Source organism: Bos taurus, chromosome 6, assembly GCF_002263795.3.
Source record: "Bos taurus isolate L1 Dominette 01449 registration number 42190680 breed Hereford chromosome 6, ARS-UCD2.0, whole genome shotgun sequence".
Classification (NCBI taxonomy): Eukaryota; Metazoa; Chordata; class Mammalia; order Artiodactyla; family Bovidae; genus Bos; species Bos taurus.
In genome coordinates this window covers 5,508,085-5,535,300 of record NC_037333.1, presented here as the reverse complement: position 1 = coordinate 5,535,300, position 27,216 = coordinate 5,508,085, and the positions used below count along the sequence as shown (strand labels likewise).

The 27,216-nt window shown below is 39.8% G+C and overlaps 1 long non-coding RNA gene across 1 annotated transcript in view; it reads left to right on the top strand.

Annotated features, from left to right (window-relative positions):
• The window catches only part of LOC112447028 (uncharacterized), a 139,846-nt gene extending 127,514 nt beyond the window's left edge, over positions 1-12,332 (top strand). Inside the window, exons 3-4 of the long non-coding RNA XR_003035047.2 lie at positions 11,860-12,032; positions 12,120-12,332. This is a non-coding gene — a long non-coding RNA (uncharacterized lncRNA). The remainder of the gene's footprint in view (positions 1-11,859; positions 12,033-12,119) is intronic.
• Positions 12,333-27,216: the final 14,884 nt, after the last annotated feature.

Below are 27,216 nucleotides of genomic sequence, written 5' to 3'. Positions count from 1 at the left end.
CATTTACATTTAAGGTAATTACTGATAAGTATGATCCCATTGCCATTTACTTTATTGTTGTGGGTTCGAATTTATACACTGTTTTTGTGTTTCCTGTCTAGAGAATATCCTTTAGTATTTGTTGGAGAGCTGGTTTGGTGGTGCAGAATTCTCTCAGCTTTTGCTTGTCTGAAAAGCTTTTGATTTCTCCTTCATACTTGAATGAGATCCTTGCTGGGTACAATAATCTGGGCTGTAGGTTATTTTCTTTCATCATTTTAAGTATGTCTTGCCATTCCCTCCTGGCTTGAAGAGTTTCTATTGAAAGCTCAGCTCTTATCCTTATGGGAATTCCCTTGTGTGTTATTTGTTGTTTTTCCCTTGCTGCTTTTTTTTTTTTCCCCTTGCTGCTTTTAATATTTGTTTTTTGTGTTTGATCTTTGTTAATTTGATTAATATGTGTCCTGGAATGTTTCTCCTTGGGTTTATCCTGTTTGGGACTCTCTGGGTTTCTTGGACTTGGGTGATTCTTTCCTTCCCTATTTTAGGGAAGTTTTCAACTATTATCTCCTCAAGTATTTTCTCATGGTCTTTCTTTTTGTCTTCTTCTTCTGGGACCCCTATGAGAATGTTGTAGCGTTTAATATTGTCCTGGAGGTCTCTGAGATTGTCCTCATTTCTTTTAATTCATTTTTCTTTTATCCTCTCTGATTCATTTCTGCCATTGTATCTTCTAATTCACTAATCCTATCTTCTGCCTCTGTTATTCTACTATTTGTTGCCTCCAGAGTGTTTTTAATTTCATTTATTGCATTATTCATTATATATTGACTCTCTTTTATTTCTTCTAGGTCCTTGTTAAACCTTTCTTGCGTCTTCTCAATCCTTGTCTCCAGGCTATTTATCTGTGATTCCATTTTGATTTCAAGATTTTGGATCAATTTCACTATCATTATTCAGAATTGTTTATCAGGTAGATTCCCTATCTCTTCCTCTTTTGTTTGGTTTGGTGGTCATTTATCCTGTTCCTTTATCTGCTGGGTATTCCTCTGTCTCTTCATCTTGTTTAAATTGCTGATTTTGGGGTGTCCTTTCTGTATTCTGGAAGTTTGTGGAGTTCTCTTTATTGTGGCGTTTCCTCGCTGTGTGTGGGTTTGTACAGGTGGCTTGTCAAGGTTTCCTGGTTAGGGAAGCTTGTGTCGGTGTTCTGGTGGGTGGAGCTGTATTTCTTCTCTCTGGAGTGCAATGAAGTGTCCAGTAATGAGTTATGAGATGTCTATGTTTTGGGGGTGACTTTGGACAGCCTGTATCTTGAAGCTCAGGGCTGTGTTCCTTTGTTGCTGGAGAATTTGCTTGGTATGCCTCTCCCTGGAACTTGTTGGCCCTTCTGTGGTACTTGGTTTTAGTGTCAGTATGGAGGCGTTTGATGAGCTCCTGTCAATTAATGTTCCTTGGAGTCAGGAGTTCCCTGGAGTCAGGGTTTAGACTTAAGCCTCCTGCTTCCAGTTATTGGTCTTATTTTTACAGTAGTTTCAAAACTTCTCCTTCTATACAGCACCATTGATAAAACATCTACGTTAAAGATGAAAAGTTTCTCTACCATGAGGGTCACCCAGAGAGGTTCACAGCGTTACATGGAGAAGAGAAGAGGGAGGAGGGAGTTAGAGGTGACCCGAATGATATGAGGTGGAATCAATAGTGGAGAGAGTGGGTTAGCCAATAATCACTTCCTTATGTGCACTCCACAACTGGACCGCTCAGAGATGTTCATGGAGTTATACAGAGAAGAGAATAAGGAGGAAGGAGACAGAGGTCGCCAGAAGGATAAAAGAGGGGAATGAAAAGGAGGGAGACAGATCCAGCCAGTAATCAGTTCCCTAGGTGTTTTCCACCGTCTGGAACACACAGAAATTCACAGAGTTGGGTAGAGTAGAGAGGGGTTAGGGAGGAGACACAGGCGACCTGGTGGAGAAAAAGGAGAGTCCAAAGGGAGAGAGAGCAGTTAAGCCAGTAATCTCATTCCCTAGTGAAAAATGGGTACTGAAGATTGGGTTCTTAAGGGTACAAAATTGGTAACAAATACATAAAAGCAAAAATTAAAAATCTAGAGTAGAGTTTGGAATTTTAAAAATACAATGTTGAAGAAAAGAAGGAAAAAAAAAAGATAAAAAAATTATAAAAAATATATATATGAAGTTTGCTGAAGAAAAAAAAATAGGGTCTTTTTTTTTTTTTGCAAAGTAATAGGTTATTAAAGTGAAAATTAAAGGAATAATAGAAGACTTAAAATTTTTTTAAAAAATTAAAAAAAAAAAAGAATGATCGTTAAAATAGTAAAAATATATCAAGGACTTTCTTTGGTTTTGTTGTGAGTATTGTGGGTTCAGCTCATTTTTGCTAGTTCCTTGGTCCGACTTTTATTTCTCAAGATCTATAGGCCCCTTCCTATGTAGTCCGTAGTAACCACAGGGTTTTAATCTATTGCCTGAAGCTTCCAAGGCGGTTCCCTCTGTTATAGCTTCTTCTGTTTGCTAGACTCTTCAGTGTCTGGTTTCTGCCCTGACACAAAGGGGATGGTGGAGGACACTTTTTTTTTTTTTTCTTTTTTAGGCTCACTTGTTCAGTCGCGCTGTGGGGAAGGAGGGAGGGATGCTGCAAACAAGTAACACTGGCATGTGCTCGCAGTGCCTCAGTCACACTGGGTCTGCCCTGGCTCACGGCGCGTGTAGCCTCCCTGCCCACACTGCTCAGGCTCTAGGTTGTTCCGCCGGGAGCCATCCGTGGCTGGCCCTGGGCTACCTGCACCTCCCAGGTCCAAGCCGCTCAGGTTCAGGCACTCGGGTAGTCCTCAGAGGCGCAGACTCAGTTGGGCCTGCGTTTTGTGCCCTTCCCAGGTCTGAGCGGCTCAGGTGATGAGGTGTTCAGTGAGCGCGATTGCTGCGACTTATCGCCTCCCCTCCGCTCGGTTATCTAGGTGTACAACCGGCGCACCTTCTCAGGGAGATGTTGACCGTCCAGACCCCCAAGAAGTTTTAGTTAGCAAAGAAGCCTGCTTACAGTTTTATAGGATAATGTCTCTCTGGGGCTGTGATTGCCCCCTTCTGGCTCTGGCTGCGTGTCACTGGAGGGGGAAGGTCTGCAGCCGGCTATCTCGGTTCAGTCCTTTGTTCCGTGAGCAGGCCTGGCGGTGTCTTAGGTTAGGGTTGGCTTTTCACGCGGTAGATATCCCACAGTCTGGTTTGCTAGCCCAGATTATTTCGCTCAGATAGCGCTCAGGTATTCAGGCCAGGTCCTTACTCTAAGCGATGCAGCGTGCGCTGCACCTCCCTGCCCAGCCCCCGCCTGCTAATGGCATGTGCAGGCGTCTGCGCTGCTTCTCTGCTGGGGGAGTTACTGTAGGGCTTGCAATCTGCGAGTTTTAATTGTTTATTTATTTTTTGTCCCTGTTATGTTGCCCTCTGTGCTTCCAAAGCTCGGCACAGATTCGGCAGTGAGAAGGTTTCCTGATGTTTGGAAACTTCTCTCTTTTTAAGACTCCCTTCCTGGGACGGAACTTCGTCCCTCCCTCTTTTGTCTCTTTTTTTGTCTTTTGTATTTTTTCCTTCCTCCTTTCGAGGACTTGGGTTGCTTTTCTGGGTGCCTGATGTCCTCTGCCAGTATTCAGAAGTTGTTTTGTGGAATTTACTCGGCTTTTAAATGGTCTTTTGATGAATTTGTAGGGGAGAAAGCGTTCTCCCCGTCCTACTCCTCTGCCATCTTAGCTCCTCCCCCTGAATTTTTTTATTGTATGGAAAATATCTTCAGATAGGAAAGAAAAGGGAAAGAGCGAAGGAGAGGACAGACAGACAGATGATTATATGTAGGGAACTCATGTTTTTTTTTTTTTTTTTTTGATATAAATGTATTTATTTTAATTGGAGGCTAATTACTTTACAATATTGTATTGGTTTTGCCATACATCAGCATGAATCCACCACAGATGTACATGTGTTCCCCATCCTGAACACCCCTCCCACCTTCAACCCTATACCATCCCTCTGGGTCATCCCAGTGCACCAGCCCCAAGCATCCTGTATCGTGCATCAAACCTGGACTGGTGATTCATTTCATATATGATATTGTACACCTTTCAATGCCATTCTCCCAAATCATCCCACCGTCTCCCTCTCCCATGGAGTCCAAAAGACTATTTTATACATCTGTGTCTTCTTTTGCTGTCTCGTATACAGGGTTATTGTTACCATTTTTCTAAATTCCATATATATGCATTAGTATACTGTATTGGTGTTTTTCTTTCTAGCTTACTTCACTCTGTAGAATAGGCTCCAGTTTCATCCACCTCATTAGAACGGATTCAAATGTATTCTTTTTAATGGCTGAGTAATACTCCATTGTGTATATGTACCACTGCTTTCTTATCCATTCATCTGCTGATGGACATCTAGGTTGCTTCCATGTCCTGGCTATTATAAACAGTGCTGCGATGAACATTGCGGTACACGTGTCTCTTTCCCTTCTGGTTTCCTCAGTGTGTGTACCCAGCAGTGGGATTGCTGGATCATAAGGCAGTTCTACTTCCAGTTTTTTAAGGAATCTCCACACTGTTCTCCATAGTGGCTGTACTAGTTTGCATTTCCACCAACAGTGTAAGAGGGTTCCCTTTTCTCCACACCCTCTCCAGCATTTATTGCTTGTAGACTTTTGGATAGCAGCCATCCTGACTGGTGAAATGGTACCTCATAGTGGTTTTGATTTGCATTTCTCTGATAATGAGTGATGTTGAGCATCTCTTCCTGTGTTTGTTAGCCATCTGTATGTCTTCTTTGGAGAAATGTCTATTTAGTTCTTTGGCCCATTTTTTGATTGGGTCATTTATTTTTCTGGAGTTGAGCTGTAGGAGTTGCTCGTATTTTTTTGAGATTAGTTGTTTGTCAGTTGCTTCATTTGCTATTATTTTCTCCCATTCTGAAAGCTGCCTTTTCACCTTGCTAATAGTTTCCTTTGATGTGCAGAAGCTTTTAAGTTTAATTAGGTCCCATTTGTTTATTTTTGCTTTTATTTCCAATATTCTGGGAGGTGGGTCATAGAGGATCCTGCTGTGATGTATGTCGGAGAGTGTTTTGCCTATGTTCTCCTCTAGGAGTTTTATAGTTTCTGGTCTTACGTTGAGATGTTTAATCCATTTTGAGTTTATTTTTGTGTATGGTGTTAGAAAGTGTTCTATTTTCATTCTTTTACAAGTGGTTGACCAGTTTTCCCAGCACCACTTGTTAAAGAGATTGTCTTTTCTCCATTGTATATTCTTGCCTCCTTTGTCAAAGATAAAGTGTCCATATGTGCGTGGATTTATCTCTGGGCTTTCTATTTTGTTCCATTGATCTGTATTTCTGTCTTTGTGCCAGTACCATACTGTCTTGGTGACTGTGGCTTTGTAGAACTCATGTCTTAACAAAATTTTGAGGTGGCTCTCCTGTTAGCTCTTCCTGTGGAAGGAAACAAGACTGCTGACTCTAGTATGATGGACTTATACTCTAGTCCTTTACTTTAAACCTGCAGTAAACATGTCTTTATGTATAATCTCAGTGGTAGTGTGTGTGTGTGTGTGTGTTTGTGTTTTAATTCCAGACAGGTGCTAGTTGGGTGTGGTGTCTTGCATGAACTACACAGCTGTTAACATCACCTCTAAAACTTCCACACAACTTGAGTATCAGCGTATTATAGGAAGTTAAAGAAAATCACGAGTACGCTTAGAACTTTGTAATTCAGGTCAGAGGATTTCAATTCACCAATGAGTGTCACAAAGTATGAGTTGGAGTTGTCTCCAAATAGAACACTCAGATCAGATCAGATCAGATCAGTCGCTCAGTGGTGTCCGACTCTTTGCAACCCCATGAATCGCAGCACACCAGGCCTCCCTGTCCATCACCAACTCCCAGAGTTCACTCAGACTCACGTCCATCGAGTCAGTGATGCCATCCAGCCATCTCATTCTCTGTCGTCCCCTTCTCCTCTTGCCCCCAATCCCTCCCATCATCAGAGTCTTTTCCAGTGAGTCAACTCTTTGCATGAGGTCGCCAAAGTACTGGAGTTTCAGCTTTAGCATCATTCCTTCCAATGAAATCCCAGGGCTGATCTCCTTCAGAATGGACTGGTTGGATCTCCTTGCAGTCCAAGGGACTCTCAAGACTCTTCTCCAATACCACAGTTCAAAAGCATCAATTCTTCAGCACTCAGCCTTCTTCACAGTCCAACTCTCACATCCGTACATGACCACAGGAAAAACCATAGCCTTGACTAGATGAACTTTTGTTGGCAAAGTAGTGTCTGTGCTTTTGAATATGCTATCTAGGTTGGTCATAACTTTCCTTCGAAGGAGTAAGCGTCTTTTAAATTCATGGGTGCAGTCACCATCTGTAGTGATTTTGGAGCCCAAAAAATAAAGTCTGACACTGTTTCCCCTGTTTCCCCATCTATTTCCCATGAAGTGATGGGACTGGATGCCATGATCTTCATTTTCTGAATGTTGAGCTTTAAGCCCACTTTTTCACTCTCCACTTTCACTTTCATCAAGAGGCTTTTTAGTTCCTCTTTAATTTCTGCCATAAGGGTGGGGTCATCTGCTTATCTGAGGTTATTGATATTTCTCCCGGCAATCTTGATTCCAGCTTGTGTTTCTTCCAGTCCAGCGTTTCTCCTGCTGTACTCTGCAAGAAGTTAAATAAGCAGGGTGACAATATACAGCCTTGACATACTCCTTTTCCTATTTGGAATCAGTCTGTTGTTCCATGTCCAGTTCTAACTGTTGCTTCCTGACCTGCATACGAATTTCTCACGAGGCAGGTCAGGTGGTCTGGTATTCCCATCTCTTGAAGAATTCTCCACAGTTTATTGTGATCCACACAGTTAAAGGCTTTGGCATAGTCAATAAAGCAGAAATAGATGTTTTTCTGGAACTCTCTTTCTTTTTCCATGATCCAGCGGATGCTGGCAGTTTGATCTCTGGTTCCTCTGCCTTTTCTAAAACCAGCTTGAACATCAGGAAGTTCACGGTTCACATATTGCTAAAGCCTGGCTTAGAGAATTTTGAGTATTACTTTACTAGCGTGTGAAATGAGTGCAATTGTGCAGTAGTTTGAGCATTCTTTGGCATTGCCTTTCTTTGGGATTGGAATGAAAACTGACCTTTTCCAGTCTTGTGGCCACTGCTTAGTTTTCCAAATTTGCTGGCATATTGAGTGCCGCAGTTTCACAGCATCATCATTCAGGATTTGGAATAGCTCAAGTGGAATTCCACTAGGGAAATCTGATTTGAATTTCTCACTTTAAAAATAGTTATCACTTTTTCTATATGTTAAAAAAATAAAAATTAAAAAAAAAATTAAAAAAATTTTACTATCTTATATTTTAATGTATAGAAGAAAGATAAGAATGAAGGAAAAGAAAGGAAATGAGAGGAAAGGAAGTATTGGGCAATATCTCTTTAAGGCTTTGGTTCAAATTTATACATCTCTGTAGATAGTAAATTCCAGTTTTTATTCATGATATTCAAATTTGGAGACAACATTCTTGGGGTTATAATTTTAATAATATGCTGATGTTACTGCAAAATTAGTAAACAAGTGAAACCCTATCTATGCTTGCTTCTATGAGTATCTGCTTCTTTTACTCAAGAATTGAATAGAATAACACATGAGAGTATTACACAAAAACCACTTCTTCTGGACTTGAATACTGTAAAATTGGATAAGCTCCTTCAGTGAAATTTGTCATAAGTTGGGCAAACCTAATTAAATTACGTCTGCAATTAAAAATGACACTTGACCATTCATGTTTGTGGAGTTCCCACCTGGGTATGATCATGTTTTATGATCATTTGTACTTTCAGCAACAAATGTTATATTTACTTTCCCATAGCTTTCCCTTCCTGTTAATGGAGTGAGAAATGAAATATGCTTTGTTAACTTCCCTTGGGCTTTAAGCAAAGTTAGACCATGACCAGGCAACCAGCAATGGGAAACAATGAGAAATAAATGACAAATTCTCACAAATCAAATCCTTTCTTAAGGTCAGCTATGCACATGTGTTGCACAGCAACTAATAATAATACAGAAAAAATAAAGACTTGTAACCTTATTACTGTTTTCTCCTTCCTCTGCTTTCTACATCCCGAACTCTGAATCTCTGGCACGTAGGTACCTTATTTCATAGATAAAAACATGAAAACTAACATCAACATAAACTAATTTACTTAACTGTGAGTTCTTTAAGGACAGAAACTGTATCCTAATGGCACTTTGAATGCACAGATGGAGAACAATGCCTAGCTCATGTTTGTGGCACAGGAACAGCATAATGTCACTTCACATATGTTTATGGCACACACAAAGGCAGTTCTGCCAGCTTCTGTCATGGAAAAGACAAAAATATGTGCCGTGAATACAGAACTCTGAATCCTCATAAAATACATAGCTCTGCCGAGATTGTCTTGGTTATTCTGGGTTTATCTTTTTCACTTTATTGCTGGGGTGTGGAAACGTCTTGATCTTCAAGTAGTATAAGAAACCAGAAACATTTGTATGGAGACCGTGACATGGGACCATAAGATATCCAGTCAGGACGTTTTGTTCTTATTATTTTATCTTTAACAGTATTTTGAGAATTAATGAGAACGATTTTTTTCAGTGCAATTAATGGTCCATGAAAGGCAATGTAGAGAGTGAAAAAAGTTGGGAGTCATCTAATCACCTGATATTTACTGAATTGTCCGTGTCAAATCTTTGCTAAACTTTCACTGTCTCAAAGGAGTCACACATATATGGTTCCCTGTTTTCATTGAGCTGACATTTTAGAGAAGGTGTTAACCAAAAAACTAACTAACTAAACAGACAACCGAGTAAACAAGTATGCTTTTTAGGAAAGACAAGGTGCTGATGTAGAACTAGCCATTGGAGTATGGGATGCAGGGGGAACTGGCTTTGGAGAGGGCACCAACTAGGTAACACTGGCTGAGGTCAGGAGGAGAGCCCAGACCCAGAAGAGGAGTATTGCAGACCAATAAACCACGGAAGCAAAAGCTCTGATTTGGGAAAGAATTTTCATGTGAGATCTAGGTTTGAAACAAACACATTGATCACTGAGCATAAGTGGGTAAATCGTTTTACCTAGTTTCACGTTTATAAAATCAAAATAACAATGCGTGTGTTGAAAATCAGGGCTTCCCAGGTGGCTCCAGTGGTAAAGAACCCGCCTGACAATGCAAGAAATGTGGGTTTGGTCCTGAATTGGGAAGATCCCCTGGAGGAGGGCATGGCAACCGACTCCAGTATTCTTGCCTGGAGAACCCCATGGAGAGAGGAGCCTGGTGGGCTACAGGCCACAGGGTTGCCTGCCTATGAGTTGGACACGACCGAAGCAACTTAGCATGCACTCACACATGCTGAAAACCAGTGTGAAAGTTAAAACTCTTCATGGCAAAGCACTCGACATTGTAGACCTTCAGAAAATGCTGCTTCCCGTTTCCACCAACACTTTATAGCTTTAGCTGAATTACTTACAGAAGTCACAGCAACAACAAAATATTAACATTTCCCAAGGATAAGTGTCATTTTGTTCCAAGCAGCACTTACTGGAACAAAATAAAAAAATAAAAAACTCTTTTGGAAGCTGTAAACAGGATCCAGCAGTACCCTAACAACTGTGACGGTCACAGATTACCATACCTCCTTTTTGATCCAAATGTATTTCAGTGACTGCAAAAAAAATCACTATTGAAATGTAACAGACTGAAGTTCTTACTTGTTGAGTTTTCAGTGATAGATTAGTGTGTATTTAATCACCTTTTCAGCATGAGTTAATTTAATCTCTTTTACATTAAACAGACTCTTAAGACTTTTGAAATGCTGCTGTATCACACTAGGATTATTTTACTATCTATAGACATTTTGCAGTTTAAAAAGCCCTACCCTAAAATGTATCTGTTTAGATGACCTTTTGTAACCAATTCCAGTTGGGTTTTATCAGCCAATTGTAATGCTTGCACTCTTAATAGACAAGTAACCTTCCCTTTCTTGGAGCAAGAATACTTGATACACTAAAATACTAGAGAAGTTTAAGTCCTTAGTAAACTCTATGCACTAAAATATGTCCCTTTGAGACCAAACTGCACCCATAAAATGAGTCACAATAAAATAATCCCTGGGGTTAATATCTGATCTGTATAACCTGTGTGTTCTGATGAAGAACAAGTTGATGTAGTTGTTCAGGTGCTATGTCCAACTCTTTGTGACCTTGTGGACTGCAGCATGCCAGGTTTCCCTGTCCTTCACTCTCTCCCTGAGTTTGCTCAAAGTCACGCCCCTTGTGTCAGTGATGCCATCTAACCATCTCATCCTCTGTTGCCCCCTTTTCCTCCTGCCCTCGATCTTCCCCAGCATCAGGGTCTTTTCCAGTGGGTTGGCTGTTCACATCAGGTGGACAAAGCATTGGAACTTCAGCATCAGTCCTTTCAGTGAATATTCAAGATTGATTTCCTTTAGGATTGACTGATTTTATCTCCATGCTGTCTAAGGGATTCTCAAGAGTCTTCTTTACCACCAATTTGAAAGCATCAATTCTTTGGCACTCAGCCTTCTTTATGGTCCAACTCTCACATCTGTACATGACTACTGGAAAAACCATAGCTTTGACTCTATGGACCTTTGTCAGCAAAGTGATGTCTCTGCTTTTTATTTTTTTTAACTTATTTATTTTAATTGGAGGCTACTTAATTTACAATATTGTAGTGGTTTTGCCATACATTGATATGAATCAGCCATGGGTGTACATGTGTTCCCCAACCTGAACCCCCCTCCCACCTCCCTCCCCATCCCATCCTTCAGGGTCATCCCAATGCACCAGCCCTGAGCTCCCTGTCTCATGCAACGAACCTGGACTGGCAGTCTAGTTTACATATGATAATATACATGTTTCCATGCTGTTCTCTCAAATCATCCCATCCTCGCCCTCTCCCACAGAGTCCAAAAGACTGTTCTATACATCTGTGTGTCTTTTCTGTCTCGCATATAGGGTTATCATTATCTGCTTTTTAATATGCTGTCTAAGTTTGTCATAGCTTTTCTTCCAAGGATCAAGCATCTTTTCTTTCATGGCTGCAGTCACCTTTCACAGTGATTTTGGAGCCCAAGAAAATAAAATCTGTCACTACTTCCACTTTTTCTTCATTTGCCATGAAGTGATGGGATGCCGTGGTCTTCGTTTTTTGAATGTTGAGTTTTAAGACAACTTCTTCACTCTCTTCTTTCACCCTCATCAAGAAGCTCCTTAGTTCCATTTCATTTTCTGCTATTTGAGTGATGTCATCTGCATGTCTGAGGTCGTCGATATTTCTCGCAGCAATCTTGATTCCAGCTTGTGCTTCATCCAGCCTGGTATTTCACATGATTCACTCTGTATAGATGTTAGATAAGCACTGTGACAATATACAGCCTTGATGTATTCCTTTCCCAATTTTGAACCAGTCCGTTGTTCCATGTTGGATTCTAATTGTTGCTTTTTGACCTTCGTGTGGGTTTCTCAGGAGGCAGGAAAAGTGATCTGGTATTCTCATCTCTTTGAGAATATTCCAGTTTGTTGTGATCCACACAGTCAAAGGTTTTAGCATAGTCAATGAAGCCAAAGTAGAGTTTTTTCTGGAATTCCCTTGCTTTCTCTATGATCCATTGGATATTGACAATTTGATCTCTGGTTCGTCTGCCTTTTCTAAATCCAGCTTATATATCTGGAAGTTCTCAGTTCACATACTGTTGAAGCCTAGCTTGAAGGATTTAGAACACTACCTTGCTAGCATGTGAAATCTGGAACATTCCCTTCATCTCTCTTCAGGTGGCGTAGACCTCAACCTGTTTGGTGGCTGTCATGATTGCATCAAGGCCTGAGGATGGAAGCCAGGTCTGAATTTGCAGTGGCCTAGATCTAGCTTGTACAGGTAACCTGATATGTGGGGAAAGACATGTTTCTTCCCAGATAGGGCTACCTGCCTTGAATGTGAATAGCAGGTGAGTTATCAGTTGCCACTGAGACCTCTAGTAGCAAGACAGGTTGCTAGGAAGAGCTAATGGGGGAAATTTTTCTACTCCATACAGGTTTTCAGAGAGGTGGAAAGAGCCACGTGGAGCTTATGATGGTGCTCATAAGGAAAAAAGAGGAAAAGAAGTTTTCCTGAGGGAAGGCATAGAAACTCAACAGAAAACAAAATTGTGGCATAGGTGAAGTGAAGCAAAGCGAAGTTATTGTAGAGAAAACTGGCGTGAGCTGGGTTAAAAATTAAACCAATAAACCAATTTGGATTCCTTTTATTTCTTTTTCTGCTCTGATTGCTGTGGCCAAAACTTCCAAAACTATGTTGAATAGTAATGGTGAAAGTGGGCACCCTTGTCTTGTTCCTGACTTTAGAGGAAATGCTTTCAATTTTTCACCATTGAGGATAATGTTTGCTGTGGGTTTGTCATATATAGCTTTTATTATGTTGAGGTATGTTCCTTCTATTCCTGCTTTCAACGCGGGTATACCTGTGGCGGATTCATTTCGATATTTGGCAAAACTAATACAATATTGTAAAGTTAAAAAAAAAAATTAAACCAATAAACCAAAAAAAGAATTCCAATTGTAAGAGAATGAGAAGGGAATATTTTTTTATTTTTTTAATCTAAATTATTGCCAGGAGTATAGGCATTCTTTCTGAGAACAAAAGGCAGTGAAAGGAGATTTCTGTGGGTTAATTTCTTCTACTGGATACCCCTGAATAATCATAATGACTGACTGAAATGAATCTTACATTTGCCTTAGTTCAGTCAAATTCATGTCTCTATTTTCTCTTTATTAGTGGCCTAGAATACCTCCCATCTCTTCATTTACTTAAATCCCACAATATCCTGTTACAATCATATCTTTTCTGTTAAGTTTCTCTCTCTGACCTTTTTCTCAGTAAGCTCTCCCTTCTCTGACTTTTCTTAAACTACTCGTTTTAGCTTAACCTGAATAGGGCTTCCCTAATGGCTCAGTGGTAAAGAATCTGCCTGCGGTGTGGGATCCCTGGGTTGGTAAGATCTCTTGGAGGAGGAAATGGCAACCCACTCCATTATTCTTGCCTAGGAAATCCCATGGACAAAGGAGCCTGGCGGGCTACAGTCCATGGGGTCGCAAAGCCAGACACAACCGAGCAACAGAAACTCACAGAGAAGGGGAAATAGAGTGAGGCTGTTTGTGAAACTGGTAGACTGATGATCACTGCAGGGTCCATATGCAGGAATTGAATTGTCAATCTTTTTGGGGGGTAGGGAGGGTAAGAAGAAGGCAAGGGTTTGTGGAACTTGGATAGTAAAGATATGATGCCAGTGTAGGGGATGAGATTGAATTTTTTCTTTCCTAGCTTTTAGGGTAGATTTTGAGCTCCAGGGAGGGAGAGGTGAAGGCTGGAGAAATCGTAGTTATAAAAGACTCAGTGAAACATTGACTAGAAGCAATGCTGCTTCAGGCCCCTTGAGAGCACTAGCATAGATTTGCTGAGAGGAACATCCCCAGCCCTACATCTTCCCCCTCCCTTCCACCTTAAGATTTGGGAGGCCATTGCTGTGAAACTTTTGAGCATGCGAGGCTGTGTTCCCACACATGGTTCCAGAAACAGAAACAATGAAAACATACCTAGATGAAGAAGCCAGAGAGGAGGGACACAAACAGAGAGATCACAGGAAAATGCAAGATAAAACCCAAGACTCAAAGATATATAGGGGAGATTCTGAGATGGAGAAGAAGGGGCTTAGGGAGGGCTTAATTTCTGCATGAGCAGATGTAGGTCAACAATCTTAACAATCTGGCATAAATGTCAATATGATTTTATTCCTGCTCATAGCATAGCATAGTCCCTTCCAGCTCTTTCATTTATAATGGCACTAAATAATGCATTTCTTTAAAAGCTACTGGTTATAATCAAAAGTAGCCAGTGTGCATTTCTTTAAAAACATTGTATTTATGCCCTGGTTTTCACCAGAGGTTTATTGAAACTCATTAGTGTATTTATTTGCTAGGGCTGCCATTATAAAATACCACAAATTGGGTGGCTTAACAACAGAAATTTACTGCCTCATAGTTCTGGAAGCTAAAAGGCCAAGACGAAGGTGTTGGTAAGGCTAATTCCTCCTAAGGACTGTAAGGGAGAGTTTGCTCCACATCTCTCTCTAGCTTCTGGTGGCTGATTGTCCGTCTTTGGCGTTGTTTGGTTTGTAGATTCTGCCCTCATCTTCATATGGTGTTCTTCCTGTGTGTGTATGTATGTGTGTCTATCCAGATTCCCCTTTTTGTATCAGTCATATTGGAGTAGAGACTCACTCTAGTAAATTGGGGTATACGGTCCCGCTGCTGGGCTTCCTAGGTGGCGCTAGTGGTAAAGAACCTGCCTGCCAATGCAGGAGATGGAAGAGACATGGATTTGATCCCTGGGTTGGGAATATTCCCTGGAGAAGGGCATGGCAACCCATTCCAGTATTCTTGCCTGGAAAATTCCATGCACAGAGGAGCCTGGAAGTCTGCATACACTCCATAGGATCGAAAAGAGTCAGACAGGACTGAAGAGACTTAGCACAGTCCCTAAACCAATTATGGCCTTTATCTTAACTAATCACACTTACAGTGACCCTATTTGCAAGTAAGGCCATGTACTGAGGGACTAGGAATTAGGACTTCAACATAAGAACTTTGTAGGACACATTCAATCTGTAACAGTTGGACATGTTTAAGACCTAGCGATGAATTAGAATTCTTGGTCTGAGAATCTGGGACTATGGTGGGGATAGTAGAGCGCTGTCTTTGAAGATGAAGTGCTCTAGGACAATTACGTTTTTGTCTCCTAATTATCTCTGCTCTAGATATTCCTTTAACTAGTGGTGAGGGGAAAGAGTGATCACAAAGTGAACAGATGCTCCCCAGTTATAGCCATCATATTTTTTTTTAATCCAAATGAGAACACATGGTTTATTACAGACTAAGTGATGATTGACAAAGTATACAAAATCGGGACTAGTCTGGGCTTCATTTGTGGTAGGCTCTTCATGTGAAAGGATTGCTTTTGATCCATGGTATGGTAGGTGATCAGTACCTCAAACGTCCACAACCTGTTTGTGAATGTATTTCATGGCAAAATGAATTTTTCAGACGTAATTAGGATTAGGGACCTTAAAATAAGGAGATTATGCTAGATTATCCTTGTAACTCAGATGAAAACTTTATCTCAGTTCAGTTCAGTTCAGCCACTCAGTCTTGTCTGACTCTTTGCAACCCCATGGACTGTAGGACGCCAGGCTTCCCTGTCCATCACCAACTCCTGGAGCTTACTCAAACTCATGTTCATTGTGTCAGTGATGCCATCAACCATCTCATCCTCTGTCATCCCCTTCTCCTCCCACCTTCAATCTTACCAGCATCAGGGTCTTTTCAAATGAGTCGATTCTTTTCATCAGGTGGCCAAAGTATTGGAGTTTCAGCTTCAGCATCAGTCCTTCCAGTGAATATTCAGGACCGATTTCCTTTAGGATTGTCAGGTTGAATCTCCTTGTAGTCCAAGGGGCTCTCAAGAGTCTTCTCCAGCACCACAGTTCAAAGGCATTAATTTTTTAGTGCTCAGCTTTCTTTATAGTACAAGTCTCACATCCGTACATGATTACTGGAAAAACCATAGCTTTGACTAGACAGACCTTTGTTGGTAAAGTAATGTCTCTGCTTTTTAATATGCTGTCTAGGTTGGTCATAGCTTTTCTTCCAAGAAGCAAGAGTCTTTTAATTTCATGGCTGCAGTCACCATCTGTGGTGGTTCTGGAGCCCAAGAAAATAAAGTCTGCCATTGTTTCCACTATTTCCCCATCTATTTGCCATGAAGTGATGAGACTGTATACCATGATCTTAGTTTCCTGAATGTTGAGTTTTAAGCCAAAATTTTCACTCTCCTCTTTCACTTTGATCAAGAGGCTCTTTAGTTCTTCTTCACTTTCTGCCATAAGGGTGGTGTCATATGCGTATCTGAGGTTATTGATATTTTTCCTGGTAATCTTGATTCCAGCTTGTGATTCATCCAGCCTGTCATTTTACATGATGTACTCTGCATATAAGTTAAATAAACAGGGTGACAATACACAGCCTTGACATACTCCTTTTCTGATTTGGAATCGTCTGTTGTTCGATGTCCAGTTCTAACTGTCGCTTCCTGACCTGCATACAGGTTTCTCAAGAGGCAGGTCAGGTGATCTGGTATTCCCATCTCTTGAAGAATTTTCCACAGTGTGTTGTGATCCACACAGTCAAAGGCTTTAGCATAGTCAATAAAGCAAAAGTAGATGTTTTCCTGGAGCTCTTTTGCTTTTTTCAATGATCCAGCAGATGTTGGCAATTTGATCTCTGGTTCCTCTGTCATTTCTAAATCCAGCTTCAACATGTGGAAGTTCACTAGAACTTTGTCTAGCTGGAGGTAGTAGAGGTAAATCAAAGGATAAGGTCAGAGAAGCTCAGATAATGGGAAGGACTCAATCCACTGTAGCTCACTTTGAAGATGAAGGAAGGTAGGCGGCCTCTGGATACTGAAAGTAACCCCTAGCTGACAGAGCAAAGACCTTATTCCTAAAGCCATGAAGATCTAGATTCTGCAAATAATCTGAATGACCTTGGAAAGGAATGTTTCCTAGAGCAACCTAGAAACTAGCTGGTCAGCACTTTGATTTTGACCTTGTGAAACCAGAACAGAGGAACCAGTAGGACTAACCAGACTTCTGACCTACAGAACTGTGAGATAATATATTTGATTATTAAATTGTTGTTAAGCTCCTAAACTCATGGCAATTTGTTATAGCAGCAACAAAAACTAATACAGTAGGTGTTAGCTGGAATTTCTCTGCCTTTAAGGTCAAGATAAGGCTGGAGTCCTCTTGTCTTATGGTGACAAGGACAAATTGTCACAAATTGTCAGATTTATGAGGACAAGTCTCTTGTCCTCACCAAGATTTCTACAGGGCCTCAGGTCATGGAGGATAATGCATACTGTCATGATTTTCTCTTGTTCAGACTTGCTGTTTCTACTGGAGAGTCTGGTAACATTCTTGTGCAGTTGAGCTTGGTCACCTGCCTTCTCCTGTTGTGAAAAAAAGAACATGCTAGTCTGGTCTGCTGGAAAATGTGACATTAGTAGAATCCAGGTTACTTCAGCTGAGGCAGCGAAGGTCATTGTATATCAGGTGATAGCCAGCCTATCCTCAGATAACTTGTGAGCAAGACTAGGAAAAATCAGTAGAACTGCCTGATTCCCACTGTAATTATTTGTTACACATTATTATTTTGGTTTTATTAGATACCTCATGCTTACCTGAGGGAATTTTGTTCCCTTAGTAGTACATTCTTTTTTACTCTTTCTCTTCCTTCTATGCCTGAACCACACCATTTCTAGCCTCATTTTAGTATGTTTTATCTCTCTGTGTATCTATCTCCCATTTTTTCCTGTTGATATCAATTTCTTAGTTTTAAAATAATAGCTTCCTCCAACAGTCTGTTTATCAGAGTCTGTTTAGCAGACTTCTTGGTGGTTTGCCACACAAGTCTTCTAGGGAGTTAGATAAGAGGATTCTTTCATAAAGAATGAATCATAGCAGGAGGTTAATTCTGCGGATGTCCTGAATGATGTCCTTGGGCGTCTGAGTGACCAGAGAATTGTCAGGGAACCAGAACAGTCTCCAAAGAGGGAAAAGTAATATTTCTGATCATGGTTTCTTAGATTAGAGAACACAATTCACGTTCAAGGGTATTCAAGGGGTATTACACCTGTCTTCTTGACATCCAGCCCCAAATTACCTTGTATTGTCATCTTAAATATGTATGCCACATATCCCCAACAGAATTGTAAACCTTTTGCATGTAGGCTTTGTTTTCTATGTTTTTGAAATCATGACATATTGTCCAGTGCGCCCTGCATATAGTGGGCCTTAAGTAACTGTACATTACTAGTGATAAAGAAAAATAAGAGGCTAAAAGAAGAAGAGAGATTATGTGAGGAATATCTCTGATTAGTTTCACCATCTCTTAATTTTTAAAAATCTTAGTCTGGGAAGATACATTCTGGATTTCAAAAAATAAAGTCAAAATGTTTAAAAAGTAATTCTTAGAAGAGAGAAATAAGTGTTAAGTTGAATCATAGATTACAAAGAGGAGGTTTTGAAATTACCAAAATCAAGAAGTGCAGATCCAAAAGCTATCTACTGATTATTAAGTTGCTGAAGATTATAGTTCACTGAAATAAGCACTGGCTCCATATGTGTAAGACAGGAAGCTTTTGGAAGGTAGCTGCTGATGTGAAAATCATTGCTTAATGTTAAATTTTCTTATAATAACCCCTTGGCAGAGTCCTACTAACAATTATAATACAAAGCAAAATATGTTGCAATAATATGTGTGAAAATATCAAATCCAAAATTCATTTTATATAGAACACTCATCCTTTGCCTTATTCTTGAAATTTCTACTGATTCTTACATTCATTTAAAATTTGCATCATTTCCCCACACTGTTAATAAAGATTAGCTATAGATTGAGAAAGTAGTGTTAATTGCTCAGTTGTGTCGACCCCGTGGACTGTAGCCCACCAGGCTTCTCTGTCCATGGAATTCTCCAGGCAAGACTACTGGAGTGGTAGCCATTTCCTTCTCCAGGGGATCTTCCTGACCCAGGGATTGAACTCTGATCTCCCACATTCTAGGCAGATTCATTCCCATTTTAGTCATAGGGGAAGTCCTATAGATTCAGCCCTACTTTTAAAAATGATGCTTTTCCTTAATACAAAAGTAACATATACTTAAAATAGTAGTCCAAATTGTCTGCTTTAAAATTTTAACACCTACATACACAAGTTTGATGTTTGCCATTTTTAGATGATAAGCCTAACACCCTGACCTTGGATGGTATCACTGACTCAATGGACATGGGTTTGAGCAAACTCGGGGAGATAGTGAAGGGCAGGGAAGCCTGAGTGCTGCAGTCCGTGGGATTGCAAAGAGTTGGACATGACAACAACAATTGACCTTAATAAAATGGCCATATAATGGCCTTTGAACAGATAAACAAAACTTTTGATTGAGAGTCCAAATAGCTTTTGAGGTGTGTGTCTAAAAATAAAGAAAAATAAAGAAGAGGGATGCACACTTGGCTTTAAACTCTCAATCTTATCAGCTTAACTGATAACCATGTATGGTTCTTGTGACACCAACTATGAAAGATTCAACATGGTTGCAAATTGGTTGCAACTCTTCCCCTTGAGGAAAGTTCCTCTCCAGGAGTTTTAGATAGCTTTATTGACTTGCCTAACTTATTGAACATGATAAAGAACACTTCCTTGGACTTTTGAGGCTAGATCCTAAGAAGCTGTGTAACTTTTATGCAGGCCTACAGAGCACTCTCTGGAAGCTCTGAGCTGCCACCAAAGAAGTTTGTCTAACCTGAATCTGCCATGCTGCAGGAGTGCTCCAGCTGACAGTCTCAGCTAGCTCTGCTTCCAGCCATAGCTTCCAGGATGTCAGCCATGTAAGTGAAGCTGTCTTGAACTCTCCAAAGCAGAGTATTAGCTAGCTGACTATCACTGAGTAACCTCAGTTAATACTATGAGGAGCAGAACCCTCACCTGACTGAAGTCATCTCAAACGCTTGGTCCATAAAATTGGCAGTTATATGTAAGTGACTGTGTTTTTAAATCACCTAGTTTGGGAAAGTGTGTCACTTCTGTATTCCTGAATAGCAAATCATCCCCGTATTTGGTGACTTAAAATGATAGCAACCATTATCTTTCTGTGTCTGTTTGGGTCAGGAAGTTGAAAGGCCACAGCTGGACTGACTTTTCACTGCTCTACAATGTCTGAACTGGGAATATTTGAAAGCCAGAAGTGACTGGATGGCTGGGGCTTGAGTCACATGAAAACTTACTCTTCTGGTGGTTGATTTGGACTGTTGGCCAGGACCTCAGCTGATCTGTTGACTGGCGCACCGTGTAGCTTTGTGATCTCTCCATGAGGTCTCTTCACATGGACTAGTTTGGGCTTCCTCAGAGCTTGGTACCAGGTTCCAAATGAGTGAATGCTCTGTTGTCTCTATGTCTTAGTTTTGTAAATCACGTATGTTCTTTTTGATGTAGTCATAGGCCATCTAGATTAAGGGGAGGAAAGACAAATCTTAGGTGACCAAGGCTTCAGGTTTGTTTCTGTTTGTCTGTTTGTTTTGCTTGGGCTAAAGGGTTTCTTGGACACAAGGCTTTCAGTGGTAAAACCAGAAAAGTTCCGGGGAAACCAGGATGAATTGGTCACCCTACTAAACTTCTCGTTTTGGAGGAGTATCCGAGTCACATTTTATTAAAAGTGGGAGACAGCGTTGGGGCCATCTTTGAAAAATAAATCCTCCCACAGGTGTTTTATTTATTCCACAATGTATAGCTGGAACACCAGTTGATATTGCTAGGGCAATGAACCATTCATTGGAGTACAAATTCTGTGAGAACAGAGATTTTCCTTCTGTTGTTTATCAGTGAGTTTCAGGATCTAGTATAGTGATTGGCACAGAGTCATTGTCAATAAATATTTATGGAATGACTGAATGGATAAATGTTAAGTCCTATACCATTCCATTACATAAAATCCAGATAGTATATGACTTTACCACACTTTTCTTGCTTGTTAGTAACCAGAGAAGAAATAATTTAAAAAAAAAAATTTTTTTTTAATGAAATAACAGCCTTTCAGGGCAGTATAAAGTAGAAAGCTAATCAAAACCAATGGACTTTAGAGACTATCACTTCATCCTATGAGACCAACCCCTGAGTTCTCTCCCTTAGGTGCACTTCACAGGCAGAATCTTGGATGACTGTAGCAGGGACAAGATGAAGAGGTGCTAAGGTTCCTTATATTTGTCTGACACGCAGGGTATTCCTGTTGTGATAGGGTCCTTTTGGTCAGAAGTCATACCCTTTCTCTCATTTAAGCAAGTGGTTGTTAAGAATATTACTTTTGCTTTGGAAAACCCATAAGTTGGAGAAGGGCTAATAGGGGAAATTCTATAGTAGGAACCTAAGGCTTTGGGAGAGGAATAGATGTTAAGAAAAATTAAGGGAGGAGGTCCATGCTTTAAATCAGATTCCTTTAAAGGATGTAACATGAACCAGTGTAGACAATAAAGGAGAATAAATCATTGGAAAACCATTTTGGCAGCTGGCTATACTCTGTGTTCATTTTCTCATCTGTCACATCAGGGGATTTGTTAATACTTTCCAGAGTTTAAACATAGGGTTACATTATTTAACAACTCCAGAATTTTAATAAATTGTAAATAGCATGTTTCTGACAGGACATTGATCTCAAAGAACGAAGACCTCTTTTGGGGAAAAATGGGAAATGTGATAGGATGATAGGATCCAGGTAGAGAATGGAAGAGTTCAGATGTCAGACAAAGAGAATTTTTTTCATACTGCAAAAGAGTGACTTTTCCCTTTCCTATTTTTGCCTTGACATGTCAGTGCCCTACATTATTTCCACACGTTCTCCATAATTCTAAGTTTCTTAATCTTGAAGTTCGTAAAATAGATTTTAAAGGTGAAAAACCTACTTCTATTTATCATTCTTCACACTGATGCTAAAATAAAATACTAGATATTACATTTATAAAACAAGATTAATTTCCATACAGAAATTTGTAATATATCACATCATTCCATAAAAACATAAAACGTACTGAGAGAACTTGTTACAGTATCAAATAATTTTGGTATAAATTATTGATAAGTGACACAAATGATTCTGATTTAGTTAACCAAAATAAATTACTTACACTTGAAAATAAGCCTCTTTATTGATTTCTTGCTATTTAAAAACTATTTTAAATTTGGAATAGTTATAATGTAACCTCCTGCTTCACCTTTGGACACTATTAATAAATTCCCTGTTACAAAAGATGAGGAAATGAACACATAATGTAGCCAGCTGCCAACATGGCCTCCAATGATTCTCACTCCCTTGCATTTCCACACTTAGTTCCCTCTCTCACTGAATAAGATGGATGTGACTCACAGAAGTTGTGTGAGGTAATGGATGTTAGCCGTTTTCAGCAATTAAGTTTTGAGGTAATTTAATGCATAGCAATAGATAACTGGTTCACATATATAATTCCCACTTTCTCGCTCATCTGTTTCCACTTTCTTCAGTGTCCATGATTTGCATGACTTCAGTTTCCTTGTTCGCTTGGCCAGAAAGAGCTAAATTCTGTCCGCTGGCACCTGTCCTGTTAGGAGCGGCTAACATAGCTTCTTGATAACAGACCAAAAAAGTGGAAATTGTCTTGGTGTAACTCCTCTCTTCTCCTTCAGGTATTTATATAGCACAAGAATCTCTCTACTGTTCATTCTCCAGTGCCTTCAGATAATTACTTTTTGTAGGATTTTACAGTTATTTTCTGAAAAATTGCCTGCTAGGGTCTTACTCTATTGATAAGAGAATCAGAAATTCCTCCCTTATTTTTTAAAAATGTGTTCTTTGTTTCAACTGGGCTTTGAATCAAATAATAGTTGATAGCTACTTTTTCATCCATCCCTCTAACTAGAAGTTCTTCCAATTTGGTTTCTTTTCATAAAAGACAGAAACATACATGGTTTACAGTTCTCTCTTACTCTCTGTAACTCTCTTATAGCAAACCCAAGCACTAAAATACAGGGTAGATTTTGTTGAACCTGTATTTAAAAGCACAGACTTTGTATTATCATGTATTTCAGACTATCTCCAGGAACCAGTGGAAGTTGAATAATCAGGGAGAACTAGGTAACTTGATAACTGGGTGGCATTGGGTGAGTTGTTGGGTCACTGTGTGCCTCAGTTTGTGAATCCGGGACAAAAATATCTATCAAAAGTAAGATGTCAAGGATTAAGTGAGTGAGTGAGTGAAATCGCTCAGTAGTGTCCGACTCTTTGCGATTCCATGGACTGTAGCTTACAAGTCTCCTCTGTCCATGGAATTTTCCAGGCAAGAGTACTGGAGTGTGTTGCCATTTCCTTCTCCAGGGGCTCTTCCCGAGAGGATTAAATGAGGTGATAAATTCACTGGGACTTTTAAAGTCCCAATAAAGTGTAAGTAATAAGAAAATATTGATTGTTTGTCTGTTTAACTCCTCATTTCACATTTTTCTCACTCCTAAATTAAATTAGGATGCTCTTAATTATTTTTAGTCTTTCCCATTTTTTTGCTAATTATACCATTTTATTTATAACTTTCTATGATTATTTGAGATTCTAGTTTATATTTCTCATTATGTTTTAAGTGTTTCAAGAGACAGATTTTGCTTATTTGTAGTGCCTTGTATAGATTAAAAGTATTCGGTGAGAATCTGCAGAATTTATTTTCTTGAGTTGCCATTTCATCATCATTATAGCAGTTTCCTTGTGAGATATTATAAAACCCAATATCTGTTCTTAAAATGCATGAAACACTCTTAGTAACATTGATTTTCCCATTTTTTTTCAGTGTTTAAAAATAAACCTAAAGATTTGACTTAAAATTTTCAAATTTGAAAGCATGGACTAATCAGTTTGATCCTGGATCCATAATGGCAAATGTCTCTCCATCTTAACTTCAAATGTTTTGGGAGGTTTATAATCAAGGACTAAAGATGTCAACAAAACACTTCTCTGTCTTTAATCAAGTATTTTAAAATAAATAGTTGACTAGATGGTGTGACTATGCATCCATGTTTTGTTTTGTTTTTTCAGATACACTTGAATTTATTTGTTTACAAGCATATTGTCTTTCTCTCCCTTCAATACGTGGGAGCTATTGTTTTTGTTTGCCTAGCATAAAACATGCCCCACCTTCACAGCATAGGAATGGATAAATGATTTCATCAGTGCCAACAAAATGATTCTTCACTTTAAAAATATGAATCTCTAGTGGATATGCACAAGGAAGAAAGTAGCTAAAACAGACTAATTTATGACAGTGTGACTCTGATTAAGACTTCATAAACACCTTCTTCTATGCCCCCTCTTCTTTTTTTTTTCCCAAGATTTCTTTTTTGATGTGGACCATTTTTTAAAGTCTTTATTGTTAAAATATTATTTCTGTTTTATGTTTTTGTTTTTTGACCTTGCAGCGTGTGGGATCTTAGCTCCCCAACCAGAGACTGAATCCACACCCCCTGCATTGGAAGACAAAGTCTTAACCACTGTACCACCAGGAAAATTCCCCCTCTTCTTGAAGTTTGTTTAGCTCTACCTCTGGTATAGTGAGATAAGATTCTTTCCTTTTTCTTTTGGTGGATGGGCCGGGGGAAGGGAGCATAAGTTAATCAGAATTTTTTTTTTCTTTTGAACAATAAAAAGTACAGGAAATCTCTTTTTGGAATTGCTTTATATACTCTTGGACACAAAAAAATTTCATAATAGTAATTCCTTTTGATTCTGTACTTGAAACAAAGTCCTGTTCTTCTTTTCCCCTTTTCTATTTCATGTTCCTGTGAGAGAACTTAAACCAATTGCTCAAAGAGCACTGTAGAAAAGGCTTTAACTATCACTGCTCTAAAGCAGAAACCCAAAGAAAGAAGAGGACTCGAGAGAAATCACAGTCTGGATACTAGGTGATATTGGGGCTTGAAGGAAAACGTTCAGGTGCTGTGTCGGGAAGCAGAGTGCTCAATGTAGGCCTTCTAGGACTAAATGCTCTGTAAACAGCTGTGACTAAGCACACAGTATGGATTTCTGAAAGCTAAATGACTTCAGGAAAATTCTGCTTGCTTTTGAGGGCATCAGTGTACAGTTTCTTTTTGTGATTTGTCAAGCTATTTATAAGTTGTTAATTGCCTATTGTGTAAGGGAAAGTGTTTCTATATAGGTATTCTATCCTTAACTTAAAACCCGTTTGTAGATTTCAGACAGCTTATAATGCATAGATCTATTGCTCTCCTTTGCTCCTTTCACTGTCCCCTCCTATATTATGTGTGATGTCTTCATTCATAGTTTATGTGCAAAATTAAGACTATGGAGGCCCCTGAACTTCCACTGAACGTGTTATCTTTACTGCTGAAAGCCTTTACACCTTCATAAGTAGTGCTTAGTTGCTAGAGCCTTTGTCTTAATTCGTAGCTTCTCATAGAAGCTTAAGAAATGAGTCTTATGAAAGCTTCCACTGCTGGAACTATATTGATGCAAACAGAATTGAGAGAGTTCAGTTATTAAGGCTCCTTTAGAACACATTGATAACTGTCAGAAAGTTTTTGGTGAGGTGACGTTCAGCTTTTTCCCCATGACCTCATTACTGAATTCGGAGAAGGCGATAGCACCCCACTCCAGTACTCTTGCCTGGAAAATCCCATGGACAGAGGAGCCTGGTAGGCAGCTGTCCATGGGGTCGGGAAGAGTTGGACACGACTGAGTGACTTCACTTTCACTTTTCACTTTCATGCATTGGAAAAGGAAATGGCAACCCACTCTAGTGTTCTTGCCTGGAGAATCCCAAAGACGGGGGAGCCTGGTGGGCTTCAGACATGACTGAAGTGACTTAGCAGCAGCAGCATTACTGAATTATAGTGGATGCAAATCTTAAACTAAATTATTGAACAAATATAGATTACCACGTGTGAACAAAACTGTATATACAGCATTTTCTGTCAGTTTGATTATGTTCCAGCTCTCTTTTTTAGGTACCCGAATGGCAGCCCACTCCAGTATTCTTGCCTGGAGAATTCCATGGACAGAGGAGCCTGGTAGGCTGCAGCCCATGGGGTCACAAAGAGTCAGACACGACTGAGTGACTAACACTTTCACTTTCAAGACCATCTTCAATAAAATGTTTCAGTTCAGTTCAGCTCAGTTGCTCAGTCATGTCCGACTCTTTGTGACCCCATGGACTGCAGCACACCTGGCTTCCCTGTCCATCACCAATTCCTGGAGCTTACTCAAACTCATGTCCATCGAGTTGGTGATGCCATCCAACCATCTCATCCCTTTCTCCTGTCATCCCCTTCTCCTCCTGTCTTCAATCTTTCCCATCATCCGGGTCTTTTCAAATGAGTCACTTACTTGAAACAATTGCAAGAATGTGCTGAAGGCAGGATTTGGCTGATTTATATTTGACAAAAGGAAAACAGAATTCTCCACTCTAGGGTCTGGATCCCAGGGCAATTAAGACCTAAGCCTCAAGCTCTGTGTCCAAAGATTCAGGTACTAGGGCTTCCTAGGTTACTATACTTTTATGCAAGGGCTGCTGCTGCTAAGTCGCTTCAGTCGTGTCCAACTCTGTGTGACCCCACAGACGGCAGCCCACCAGGCTCCCCCGTCCCTGGGATTCTCCAGGTAAGAACACTGAAGTGGGTTGCCATTTCCTTCTCCAATGCGTGAAAGTGAAGTTGCTCAGTTGTGTCCGACTCTTCGTGATCCCATGGACTTCAGCCTACCAGGCTCCTCCATCCATGAGATTTTCCAGGCAAGAGTACTGGAGTGGGGTGCCATTGCCTTCTCCATTATGCAAGGGCAGGAGTGTCTTAAAACTTAAGGTAACACACATGTCTGGAATACCACTATCGTTACCATTGAAAACACATTTTTAATATTTATCATACTGACAACACAAACATTCATTTCACAAATGAGACCCCACTTTGTTACTCATTATTTTAATTGTTAAAAATCTAGTATTGGTCACAAAGAAAGCTGAAATTTTTAGAATAGCTGGCTCTAAAGTGTGATCTTTGTCATATAATGCTAGGTGACCATCCCTGGAATGTGAATTTTCAATTAAGATAATTGATTAAATTTAAGGTGTAATTGGGCTTCCTTCATAGCTCAGTTGGTAAATCATCTGCCTGCAATGCCAGAGACCTGGGTTCAATTCCTGGGTTGGGAATATCCCCTGGAGAAGGAAATTGTGACCCACTCCAGTATTCTTGCCTGGAGAATTCCATGGACAGAGGAGCCTGGCAGGCTACAGTCCACAGAATCACAAGAGTTGGATACGACTTAGCGACTAAACCACCACCAAGGTGTAATTTAAGCTAAATAACACATATTACAAAATATAATATTTATGTTTAAATATTTTAATGCAAATTTAAGGTGTTTTGTTATTCTTAAATTTTCAGAGATTATAAATGTTCATGGTTTTAGAAGTTCAGGCTCAGGAATTCTATGATTCAAATAT